This window comes from Lonchura striata, chromosome 4 (assembly GCF_050655825.1).
Source record: "Lonchura striata isolate lonStrDom1 chromosome 4, ASM5065582v1, whole genome shotgun sequence".
In the NCBI taxonomy this organism is placed as follows: domain Eukaryota; kingdom Metazoa; phylum Chordata; class Aves; order Passeriformes; family Estrildidae; genus Lonchura; species Lonchura striata.
In genome coordinates, this window is record NC_140706.1 from 45,689,862 (window position 1) to 45,702,522 (window position 12,661).

Below are 12,661 nucleotides of genomic sequence, written 5' to 3' on the forward strand. Positions count from 1 at the left end.
GCAGTTCCAGCTCAAAAGCAAACATGACTTTTTACCAGTGGCAAAAAATATACAAGACTACAAAGCTGCTGATTTACACAAGGTATCATGGGATGAGAAAGAAAAAAACATATTACCAGTCTGCTAAATTTATAATTAAAATGAATCAGTTACCAGCTGTATCACTTCAGATGACAATTTCTGAAGAGACTGCATTGTCCATCTCAAGCTACACAGACTCCCCAAAATTGATATCACAAGCAGGCTAGAAAAATCTTCCAACCTTGTCTTTGAAACTACCTACGATCATATACAATTACTCACTAAAATCACATCACAGAACCCAATTGCACTTTGGCTTTGCAGATCCACAGATAACCTCTTAAAGAGCAAACTCCCTTACTGTGTCGACCCCTGACCTCGAGCTCTTTTTCCAATCTCCAGTAGCACCACATGTTTCTTTCCCAGAGTGAGCCAGGACTTGGAGTTGCAAGGTTTCAGAGCGGCAGCAAGTGTTCCAGCTATCATAACTTTGAGGTTAAGGGAGCACGCTGCTAATATCTCATTCACAAACTTTAATGCATTCCTTATATTACTACTTAATTTTGTTTGAACATTATTTATGAAGGACTTTTCTGTAAGTATTTTTCCATTTGTGGGAGGCTTTTAATAATTCATAAGTAATAATTTTATTTGGCTCTTAAAAGGCTTTAAAATATTATGCCTCAATTGAATACTTTAGCAGCCACTGAAAGGTGAATTACAAAGAAAAGTATTTACATCTTAATTTTAGGAATAATTTTAGAAGTTGATCAAATAAGGGGCACAGACAATGTTGTTTAATAACTTGACTTTCCTAGGGCTCCACAATAGCAATTAGACCACTGTGATTTTCTCTTCTCATGCTTAGCAACAATAAAGAGTAAAACTAGGCTTTTATTGTGGTTTATGATTTCTATGATTTCTTCATCATGCCAAGGGTAGAACAGGAGTTATGGAAGAGCATTTTGAGTTGGCTTTCAAAACACAGAGGACAGAAAACCACAATTCTGGACATTTAGCTGTGGCTGAGCCAAAACCATAAGAGTTCTATCAGGTGGAACCTCTTGCTGTGCATGTGCAAAATCCTGCTTATCTGGAATTACATTCTGGATGTGCACATATATTTTATCTCAATGAGATATGAACAGCATCCATGAATATTGACATATATTCACCTGCATGTTACTGACAACATACTGTGATGACAGGCTATTATTCTTGCACTTTTGATCCCTTACCCCTCCCAGACAGAGACAGCCTTTTTTATTTCCTTTGAGTGCTGGGTCTTTCAAAGTGTTCTTTCATCTGCTTTTAATGGATACTGGAAAATGGTCTGCAATAATTCCTAAGAGAGCAAAAGGGACCTGAAGACTTTTAAATGATCTAGGAACTGAAAACCTTGGAGATACTTCTTGGTGTGACAATAGCACTACTTCCTAAACTGTATTGTGTGATATCTTTAAAATTGAAAACCCTGAGACCTTTCAGAAAATAGTTGAGATTGGAAGGAATCTCTGGAGATTGTATTGTCGAACCATTCAGACATGATACAGAGAATTTCTGGGTGTATTTAATGCACATTTTTATCTGGAAAACACTAATTAATATGTTTTCTTTTTATTTAAAACCTATTCAAAACAGTCCACCTCTTCAAAAATCTAAGGTTTCCAGAAAATGGTAATAGCTTCTACAAAACTCCTAGATTTTTACTTTAAGCACCACTCCAGCCATCCTGTGTGAATGATGACTTTGAAACCTTTTGCTTTCACACTTTTTTTTTCTTCCAATAGATGCTACTACATTGTTAAGCAGATGTGCTCCTCATACTTTAATTTACGTCTACTGTAAAATCACCCAAAAGCATTCACCTACTGAAACTAATATATTCATCAGTGAGTATGCTTCTTAAATTTGCTCTTAGCATGAAGCAAAATGTAGATATGCTGAAAACAGACTAAAACAATCTTGAAAACTGGTGAAACACTCTAAAAATTAGTTAGGAAAAATATAAGGTAGGTATCAATAACTACACAAATGGAGGATGAGAAATAACTAGTTAGGGGTGCTTTTAATGTGGACCAATTTCAGAGTGTTCAAGAAGAAAGAAGAAGCACTATCAACAGTACAACAAGGAATTTAGGAAAATCTGGACTAATTTTTTTAGGAAGAGAAATAGATTATAGGTCTTGAAATAGCTGAAGACCTTATTCTTCTCGGAGTCTTTGTTGGATGAATGAGGTAGCTAAAATTACTTAAAGAGATTATATGTTGGAAAATATAAGGACAGGGGAAAATTGCAGTAGGCTGTTTTGAGGAATAAAGCATCTCCCACACCAGTGATCATGGGGAATAGATCGGACAGAAGTCCATCAAGAACACCACCATTACAGAGGACTCTTCTGTGGATTAGAAAGGGAGTACATGACAGCTGCTTTTAGCCCTATATTCCAAGACTACAGTGTTAGGTGAATTCCAGGAGAAATTGAGTGTGTCCTGGTTTTGGCTGGGATAGAGAGAATTTTCTTCAGAGTATTTGATACAAGGCTATGCTTTGGACTTGTACTGGAAGCAATGTTGATAATACAGAGATGTTTTTGTTACTGCTGAACTCATCATCTTGACAGAGTCAAGGTCTTTTCTGCCTCTCGCCCCACCTCACCAGTGATGAGTCTGGGAGTGAACAGGATGAGAGGGACACAGCCAGAGAAGCTGACCCAAAATGACCCAAGGGATATCTCAGACCATGTGGTCAGCACTTAAAGCTGGGGAATAAGGAAAGAGGAGACATTCAGAGTGATGACATCAGTCTTCCCAAGCCACCATTACATGTGATGGAGCCCTGCTTTCCTGGAGGTGGCTGAACACCTGCCTGCCCATGGGAAGCACTGATGGAATTGCTTGTTTTGCTTAGCTTTCTTTTGGCTTTGGTCTAGCTGTTAAACTGTCCTTATCTGAACCCATGAGTTTTCTCATTTTTGCCCTTACCATTCCTTCCTCCATCCCATCAGTGGGGAACGAATGAGGGATTGTGTGGTGCTTACCTGCTAGCTGAGGTTAAACCACAACAGAATGAAACATCAAATATCCTTCTTGGCCCGGTAAAAAAGTGGTTTTGATTAAAATATTTTTTTCTCAATAGAAAATTAATTGATGACTGGGTATTTTTCCATAGATCATGTCTGCCTTCTCCATAGCACATTGAAGACTATGATTTTTACTGGATTTATAATAATCCACTGCAATTTCTAATTAAAATATTTTCCCTGGTTTTGTTTCCATGCTATACTCCCTAACTTGGTTTTCTACCTCAGCACTTTCCCAGTGTAGACCAATCTTTTTCACGTATTAACATAAAGAACATAATTTATAATGAAGACGCTTCATACATACCTTGTTTAAAGACATGTGTTATTTGTCCACACAATAACACAGTCTAATTCAAATGTATTCATTCAGACATTATATGGAAAACTGAATCAAAACTGAGTTTTGGCTAAACAAGACCAGGTGTGGGACTACTGACTTTCCCCAAAGATGTCAAAACATAAACCACTCAATTTATGATCAAATCAATAGTGCATGTGTTAAGGAAATGCTTAATTTTTTGTCTTGTATTTATAGAACTAGTCTGTATTTTATGCAGGGCAACCATTATTCTCTCCTGCCCCTTCTTTCACATTGATTTTTTACTGGAAAAATGAAGGCTTTTCTGACTATTTCCCCTCAGATATTAGGAAACTAAGAAGAACTAAGCTAGAAGGAATGCACAGCTTTGCCAGTGGTACCTTCATGATTTCGTAGAGGAGGAAACTTTTAAAATTTTTACAAGTACAAAGGGTGTGCTTTTATTGTTTTTGGAAAGAGCGCAATTTGATTTTTAAGTATTCCTCTGTGTAAATTAGGAATAAATTTATGAGCAGATGCATGGATCCATTCAGCAACTCCTGAAAATATCAGTGCTGAACTCTAACAGGAAACCCCATTTAAACAGATAAAAGGGCTGAGTGGTTGCATTCTTTTACCCCTTGGACAGGCTTAGTGCTTCTCTTATTATTATTTTGTTATTCCAGTGATACAAAATTTTCTAGCAAAGAAGTACTCTGAAGACAGACCCTGACAACAATCCAGAACATATTATGTTAGCTGACAAAAGGAAACGTTTTTCTATACTTGTGAGGAAGCTGGGCAAACTGATTCAGATGTAAGAAGAAGTGCGCTCAAGTTAAACATTCTTTGATGATCATATCTGCCTTCAGGGAACCATTGAAAATGTGGCTACCAGGCTTCCACCAGAGGAAATTGATGAGATCTCAGAGAGGATGGCGGCATGGACCTTTTTTAGTTGAACCACCATGATCCCCACTCTGTCCAAGTGCTCTAGAGAGTGGTTTTATTGAGGGGACTGGGTAGGAGCTTTATAATAAACATTGTCTGTGGGAATGTTTGCCTGAAACAGAAGGCAAACACCCAAAAATACTTGCTTTAACTAGGAAGCACTTGTGTCCCACAACCTGAGCACTGAAAATTAAATTGCTACAAAGCATTTCTTCAAATTCAATGGCAAATGGCAATGGCAAATTCAAGACTGGCTGTCGTGGAACAGCATCTCATTTCTTTCATGTAAGTTCTCATCTCTTTAGTTCACTCTAAAAAGCCCACATAACTCTGACAGAAATAAAAGACAGACCACCCTCAAAACAAAACCTTACAAAGCCCTTTCTGGAGACTGTTTTTTGAGGACAGATGCTACTTAGGAGCTTAATGTCTCAGGTACTAAAATAATACTTCCCACTAGAGGAAACAATATAGTACTGTTGTCAGAGAGGTAATAAAATATTTGATTATACAAAACAGCAATCTTGTCTTTCTGCAGGAACAATGAATAATCAAGTCCCAGTCTGCAGGCAACTTCCGGAATACAGTCCTATTTTAGTTCCAATCTTGATAAAAGACATTCAATTATTTTTTATTTAGGGAAAACTAAGCCTTCCTTGACACTTGCAGAGGATAAATAACAAGACAGAATAAATTTTGGGGGTTTTTTGTTTGTTTTATTGATTTTGCTGGAGAATGGTGTTATTGCAATATATTTACCCTGATACAATATTGGCTTTAGAAGTAATGATAAATAATCATCCATGTAAGACACATCATTATTTTTCTATCATTTATACTTTGACAAAATATATGCCTTTTTGGTGAGGTTCAGCCATGACACATCTGGATAGTCCAAAATTTCAGAACAAGATGCAAGAAATAATAAGTGAATTAGCATGAACCAGGATAGAAGAAATTTTCTCATCAGAGTAGCAGCAAAGCAGGGATAGGGATCCAAACCCAGTCACATGCAGGTCACAGTCAAATTTGAGCCATAGGTAATAGCACTGCCATATTTCTGAGAAGCACTGAACAGAACATCCCACCAGAAATATTTTTTATCAAATCTACTGGTTTTAATATATTAACGTATATAGGCACAATGGTTAACATTCTTTTTCAATTAAAATACCATATATAGCAACTATAAAAAGAATAAATTCAGCTTCTACTTAGAAATGTCAGTTGCTTATTCTTTCACATCATCAGCAAGTCACCCACAGGTGCAGAGAGCTCTGGCTTTCCAGGCACGAGGATTTCATATGCTAGATTTAAAATGACATATAGTAATGCAGAAATGAAAATTAAGTGTCATGTATTCCTTCATATAAAAAGAAACACCTATAACTAAGGGGAGGACAGCATTTTTGGGGTGGTGGTGGTGTTTCATTTTGTTTCAAGTCTTTTGTATTTCAGCTGCTATAGACTACTACACTTAGTAGTCTACAAACAAAATGTTCTCCTTTCAAATTTAACCCAGCATCCTCAAGTTTAACATATGCTTCACAACATATGCTGATTCAGAAACATTTTTTTTCATATACATGCTTTACATTCAGAAAGCATTTTGAAAAATGTTTCTTGCTGCTCAAGAACCCTCATGCTTTCGGTTGCCATTGTTTTATACCAACAAAACCTTGTCAATCTCATTCTCTGCCTCAGGAAGTTGTAAAACTGTGATCTTATTTCAGATATTAGGAATTCCAAATTGAAAATTAATCACCTTGGACTTTTAAGAAGTTGCAGCTATCATGAAAATAAATTTGAAATCAACCTTTTTTCATGTCCACCTGCCATTTTTATAAAAGTCAAAACCATATGTGCTTCCTCTTTGAAGTCTGTTTTTGCCCTCTAATGATAGCCTTCACATTCCACTGTATTGTTCTGTTAGCTATAACTTTCCATCAGCCAACAGGGGGCAAGGGGGGAGAAGAAAAAAAAAAAAAGAAAAAAATCAACAGCAGCATGACAAATGCTTGTGCAGATGTCTGATGTTGATGTGATAAATGACTATAGTCTATGAAGTTACAAGTACAAAATAATGTCAACAAGTTGCAATGATAAAACAGCCCATGAAATATTTCAATATATGTTCAACAGTCAGGGCAATTTCTGGTTTGAATTACCGATCAATTTTTTACTGGGTTGAAATTATTTTTCTTACAGAGGAACCATTGTTTATGTGGTTGGGTTTTTTTCAAATTTCTGTCACAGTCTTCACATGGGTAATTCTGATTAATGTGCTCTGATTCCCTTATTTTCTCAAGGCTTCACATTTTATTAGGAAAATAAAAGCATTCACAGCACTTAAGAGTCCAAGCTCTAGGCTGGGCAGAATGAAGCTGTCAGTGCTGCAGAACTTGCAGTAACTCACCTTTGAAGAGCATCAGAAGCACAGAGGTTTGCTGCTCTGTTGGTGCCCATTTGCGAAAAGCACAAAATGTAGAGTTGAGTCATGTGGAACATGGGATGATTTTGGTCTCTGTCAAGACTTAAACCAAATTATAAGTTTCTGATTTTTCTGTAAGAAAAATAAAAGTTCATTGGGTTTTTTTTATAATTAAAGCAGAATGGCAGGAAAATTGAATAACTAGTTGCTTTCATTTGTCATTCCCAAACTGCCAACAGGGCACTGAAATCTAGCACACCTTATCCTTCATTACAATCTAGTAATTCAAACATGCAAACAGGATGAGGGGGGAAAAAAGTAAAAAATTAAAATAAAAAATGACTGAGACAAAGACAAACAATTCATCATGTGGCTGGATACAAAATCAGGCATGCATGAAAGAATCATATGGCACTTTAATTGAGAAAACACATTTTTCTCAAATACAAATTTTAAGTTGCTTTAGTCAAACCTAGGTCTATGCACAACTGGTTTAAACCACAGAGAATTACTTTTAACTGAGAGCTTTGCGCCATTTTAAACCAAGTCTACTAAATTGACTTACTTTTGTTCAACAAAACAGGTGCGTGGCAATTTGCAGGTAAGCCTTCAACTCAATGAAGTTTGTAACTTCTAAGTTTTACCCCCAACAGTGGCATAAATGATCTGGATTAATCTGGAGTGTAACTAACCATAATGACAAAACAAGAAAATATGGAGAGTTTCCTTCTGAGTAAATGAGAAAGCAAGGTTCACTCTGATGGATTTTTTAACCAATGTCATCCATTAAACTTTTCTAACTAATAAAAATAAAAAGAATAAAAACACATATGAGATAAGAATGGAAACCCATTGAAGTTTAATTCAGACTTTGGATAATCTTAGACAATTATTTTATACATGAAAGATGCCTCCTTACGCTTTTAATGAAGGTTTAGAAAAGACTGGTTTTTACAGTTCACAGTGTGTGCCTACTCTGTCAGCCTCATAGAAACTATTTTTCATATTAGTCTGGAAATCATAAAGGAAGGAGGTGCAGTTTTGACAATATCCTCCTTCAAAGCCTGTGCTCATAGAGTATCTGTGCCCACTGTACTTCTATGAAGACCAATTTGCACCCTGAACTGATTCCTATTTAGAAATTAAATAGGAATCAATACTTTTTCACCTCCTCAGTCCTGCATTTATTTTTACCATAAGGGAAAAACTGTATGGCTGGCCTGAGGCTGGCTTTGACTGGGATGCAATCACATCACAAAGAGCATGGTCATTTCATCCCAAAACAGGAAAAAAACAAGGCAAAGAAAGAGCAGACTGAGAAATTCCTGTTCCAAACCTCCAAAGAAAAAACTGCATGTATAATCTACACCTGTTTTGTCCAAGCTGAACTCATGCTGAAAATAGCTGTTGACCAATATTCACTGTGTGTGACCAATTTTCACTCTTCTTCTATTTAAAACTCCAGAAAAGTTTCTCAGTGAGTGTACAGACCTGCTTCTGGTTATATGTGAAAATTAGTCAATTGTTTTCAGCTCATAACAGCATCCTTTTCTTAGTCATAATTTATTCCTTCACTGTTTTCCATAAAAATATATGATACTAGTCATAAGTAAAATCTCTACTGGAAATAAGATATTATTGAAAAAAAAATCTGTCACAATTTTTACAAATCCCTTTTCACTATTCTATTATTTATAAACCATGAAAAACATGTAATAAAAACTAAAAAAAACCACCCAAACCAACAACAAAAATCCCCTAATAACCAACAACCAAAAAACCCCCTTGAAGCCAAAAAAGAACAGCAACAACAACAACCAAAATAACAGGTCAAAATGTTCTCTACTGTGGCCGCTTTCCTGGTCAACACATTGGCAATCAGCAAAGACGCAGTTTGCTTGGCATTTGGTTGCATGGGCAGTATGTTTCTACTGCTTCAGAAAGGGACAATAATCTCATGATGGCACCAATAATTTCACACATCAGAGCTCCTTTCTAATTAAGTTGAGGACTTTGTTAGACCACAAACCAACAATTTTTTATATGGGGAGAAATGAGTTAAAAGCATTTTCTGAGTCACAGAGGTAGGAAAAATAAAGCCACTGTGGATATTTCTGCAAGCAAAGACAGAGAAGACTGCCCATCATTGTCTAATTCTCTGTGCTGCCATGGGAGCAGCAGCCACTGCCTGGCTGTTGAGCTAAGCAAGCAGGATTGTATTTGCATGCTGCATCTGCGTGATGCCGTGGCTCTCCTGGGTCTGGAAAGAAAGCTGTAGAATTTGGCACCACAGGAATGAACTGTGTTTTAGCTGGAAAGCAAACACGAGTATTTCTCAAGGAGAGATGCAGCCAGGACTTGCTCTCATTTCTATCACTACTGTAAGCCTTCCAGATCACCGACAAATTTCTTGAAGGAGCCCCAGCCATTACTAGTGAATAAGGTCTTCCCAACTGCTGTCTGAGTACCTCTGAGCTTTGTCCAAGTCCTCCCAGTAGTAAATCTCACAAGGAGGCACAGTGGCCAAGAGAACTAATACAATCCTTTAATGCAAAAGCAGAGAAATAGCATATAGGAAGTAGGGGTAATGAGCTGATATAACCCTCTGCATATAGCATTAGTGAGACCATAAGTAGTACACTGGGAGCTCCCTGAAAGGCTCAAATGAGAGCCACAAAGTGATTCAACATCTTGAAAATACTGTCTTATAATAAGAGACTGAAGAAATTCAACCCGTTTAGTTCAACACAGGCAAATCCAAGTGGTGACTGACCACAGACTCCAGGTCACAACATAAGGAAGACATTTGTGATAGCATGGAGCTCTGCAGTATATCTTAAAGAGAGGTAGACAGAATGACAGCTGATATTAGAAAGACTTAGACCAAGTTCCTTTTCTATAATTTAACTGGAAAAACAAATATCAGGCTCTCAAAAATGCATATGAAGTTTTGTTCTCTGGCTTGTGTAATGATATTAGGGATAGATGATCAGATTGGATTCCTCTGACACAAAAAATAAATAACCCTGTGAGCTATATGATCACAGGACAGTAGTACTACCATGGTAGTATCTCCCCACATGTCACCATTCAATAAAAGGCTGTGATTTAAACATTCCTAAAAATTGCCCAACTGCTTTACATGTGTCTGTAACTTCTCATTGTCCTGATAGTACCACTTAGAATCCCTTTTTTGCTTTCTCAGACCTAGATCCAAACATTCAGCCATTTTACCACAACTTTTAGAGGGAAAGTCACAAAAAGCTATCCAGGAAAAAACCCTTTTGAAGAGGATTATTTCTCTTGAGATCATTCTTGTATAGAAGTTGAAAGGCTGAATTTCAGGGGAACAAAATGGGACTTAAATGCTACCAGAATAAAATATTAAATTGCACTTTAAGAAACAAAGACCTATTTTAAAGTCAAAACACAAAGAGAATAGTTTACCTTTCTAAGGGAACATGCTAATTTCAATTACACGTTCATTAATATTAATAAAATATCTGCACAACATAAGTAAATGCAGCAATTTATAGACATTATTATAAAACAAGCTTCATCCTCAGAAAACCTATTATTCCAGGATCAAGATCCATGTATAGGAGTGTTTATATAATCATATATCATATATTGGTCAAAACAGTAAAAACTCAACAGAAACAGAAAGATAAGAATTCTGACAACAAGCAGTAACATGAAAATATTCTTGGGAGACAGGAAAGTTTACTGAAAAAAATATGTTGAGAACTGTTTCCTAGGAATCATTCAAAATAACTCTCAGTATGACACTCATCCCAATGAGAAGTCAATACTCCAACATGATGTGCTCTTTAAGTTACAAAACAAATGAGAAGTGTTGGGAAAGTTTGTAAGTGACCAGAGGAGAAAAAGAAAAGCAAAGTTAAAAAAAAAAAAAAAAAAAGAAACCAGTGGTAACTTCAGAAACTGTGAAAGGCAATAAGGCAATTCTGGAAGAGACAGATGAGTGGTCAAAGATGCCTAAGAAACATAGACTAATTACATGGCTCTCACCACCACATGTGATATCACTCAGTGCAGCACAAGCTCTTGGAAACAATAATCAACACATTTTCCAAGGGGCTTCAAGAAAAAGTAGCAAATCCAACTTCTGACTTTTTTGATGATTTATGTTAATACACTGCAATATTTTTTTTCTATGTACAGTCTATGGAACAACTGAAATTTAAACAAATGTTTCCCATAGAATATCCAGCATATCAAAGTGGCAACAAATTAATTTCACGAGATGTTTCTGTTGCTTTTATTAGAAAGCCTAATTTTCATATCCTGAGCTGGAAGTCATGAACATTTCTAGAACATGCTGACAGTAATTCACTGTGTCATGAGGACATGGGTATGCTCCTCAGAATGGATTTGTTGACTTCCAAAGTTTAGTGCTGAAGTTTTTCCTTTGTTTTACTCAATATTATTTCCTTTTGTTTTAAGTGAGAGCCAACTTTTTATTTCAAATTGCTCTTTTTCAAATGCCTGATTAATTATACAAGTTGTACATTTATGCATTACATATGTTTATTGCATAACTAAAATATAATAATTAAAATATAATACAACTACAGTCTGGAAAACTGCCACATTTGGCTTGGTCCACATTTTTCAAATCTAGTCCCAGGCAGTACTTTTCCCCAAAGGTGAATAAATGATATGCAAACATCCCAAAGGACAATCTTGGAAGAGAAGTGCACATGAACCATTCCCAGAAAGAAATAGAAATAGGAATAGGAAGAGTGATGCATTTCAAAGATGCACCATATACATGTAGCAGAGGGGAAAAAAGATGCTTCACGACTGCCACCTTTGTTCAGCAAGAAATGTAAATTAAATTAAATGCAGCTAGATACACTCTTCACTGTCCATGGATTTGGTTCCCTGCCCAACTGCTTTAGTACATTGCCATTGCAAGCGTTTATTTGGGAGCTGAAGTCATAAATCACACTGTGAAGCTGTTTCCTCTCTCCTTGCACACACCTGCAGAGAAAATGTGCCAAGGGGCAGAATTAGGCATGCTCTCAGAACTGCAGGCAATACACCAACCCGAGAAGCAGCCTGGGATGGGCTGCCATCATTTAAAGCAGCCAGCAGCCTTTTTGACCTGCAGAGCAGCTGAGAATCTAGAGGATGTGAAGATGGCACAAGTTTTCTAGAGGCAGCCCCAGGAGAGCCCCGCTCAAGCAGCTGCTGGAGGCCCCAGCTGTGTGCAGCAAGTGCTCGCCAGCGCCTTACCGAGCAGGGCTAGGACTGAGGTACAGGCGCTGGGGAATGGCTCAAACAGAGTGAGCTGCACTTGCAAAGGGTGAGAGGGAGATATGGGGATTTGTCACACCTGCCTTAAAGGTCTGACCTGCATGTGCCACTGCCCTACAAATGATTCCAGTGCTGCTGATTTGAACAAAACAGAACGACCAATGTTTCTACTTTTTTATTAATTTATCCTAGTTTTGATGACTTTGCCCTAGACTCCTCCTGAGGGATTCCTGTTTTGAGAAACATTGCTCTAGATTTTAGCTGTTTTAAATAAGGCTATTTGTAATGCAGGTGGACAGTCTGTTCATCATAATGTAATAATAATACATTATATCCATTTTACTAAACCCACCATGTCAGCCCCAGATTGAATATGCAATGTTTGTCTCCTACCTCACTAGCTATATAAAAAATGTACATTATCTGTCACACTATCTCAAAATGTCTGTTTTATCTGTGAAGTGTTTGACAAAGCACATGTTACAAATGCTTATTCGCAGTGAGTTATACGCAAAACTATTGTACACACTGTTATAGAAATGTAATGTAGTAAGGAACTGACATCCAGTGTTCAGCCATCATCATTCTGTA

The 12,661-nt window shown here is 36.9% G+C and overlaps 1 protein-coding gene across 2 annotated transcripts in view; it reads right to left on the reverse strand.

Annotated features, from left to right (window-relative positions):
- Nucleotides 1-12,661, reverse strand: part of LOC146767617 (uncharacterized) — a 311,220-nt gene that overhangs the window by 96,405 nt on the left and 202,154 nt on the right. For both annotated transcript variants that reach the window (XR_014955155.1, XR_014955154.1), the window contains exon 9: nt 6,773-6,919. The gene's annotated coding sequence lies outside the window, so the exon portion shown is untranslated. The remainder of the gene's footprint in view (nt 1-6,772; nt 6,920-12,661) is intronic.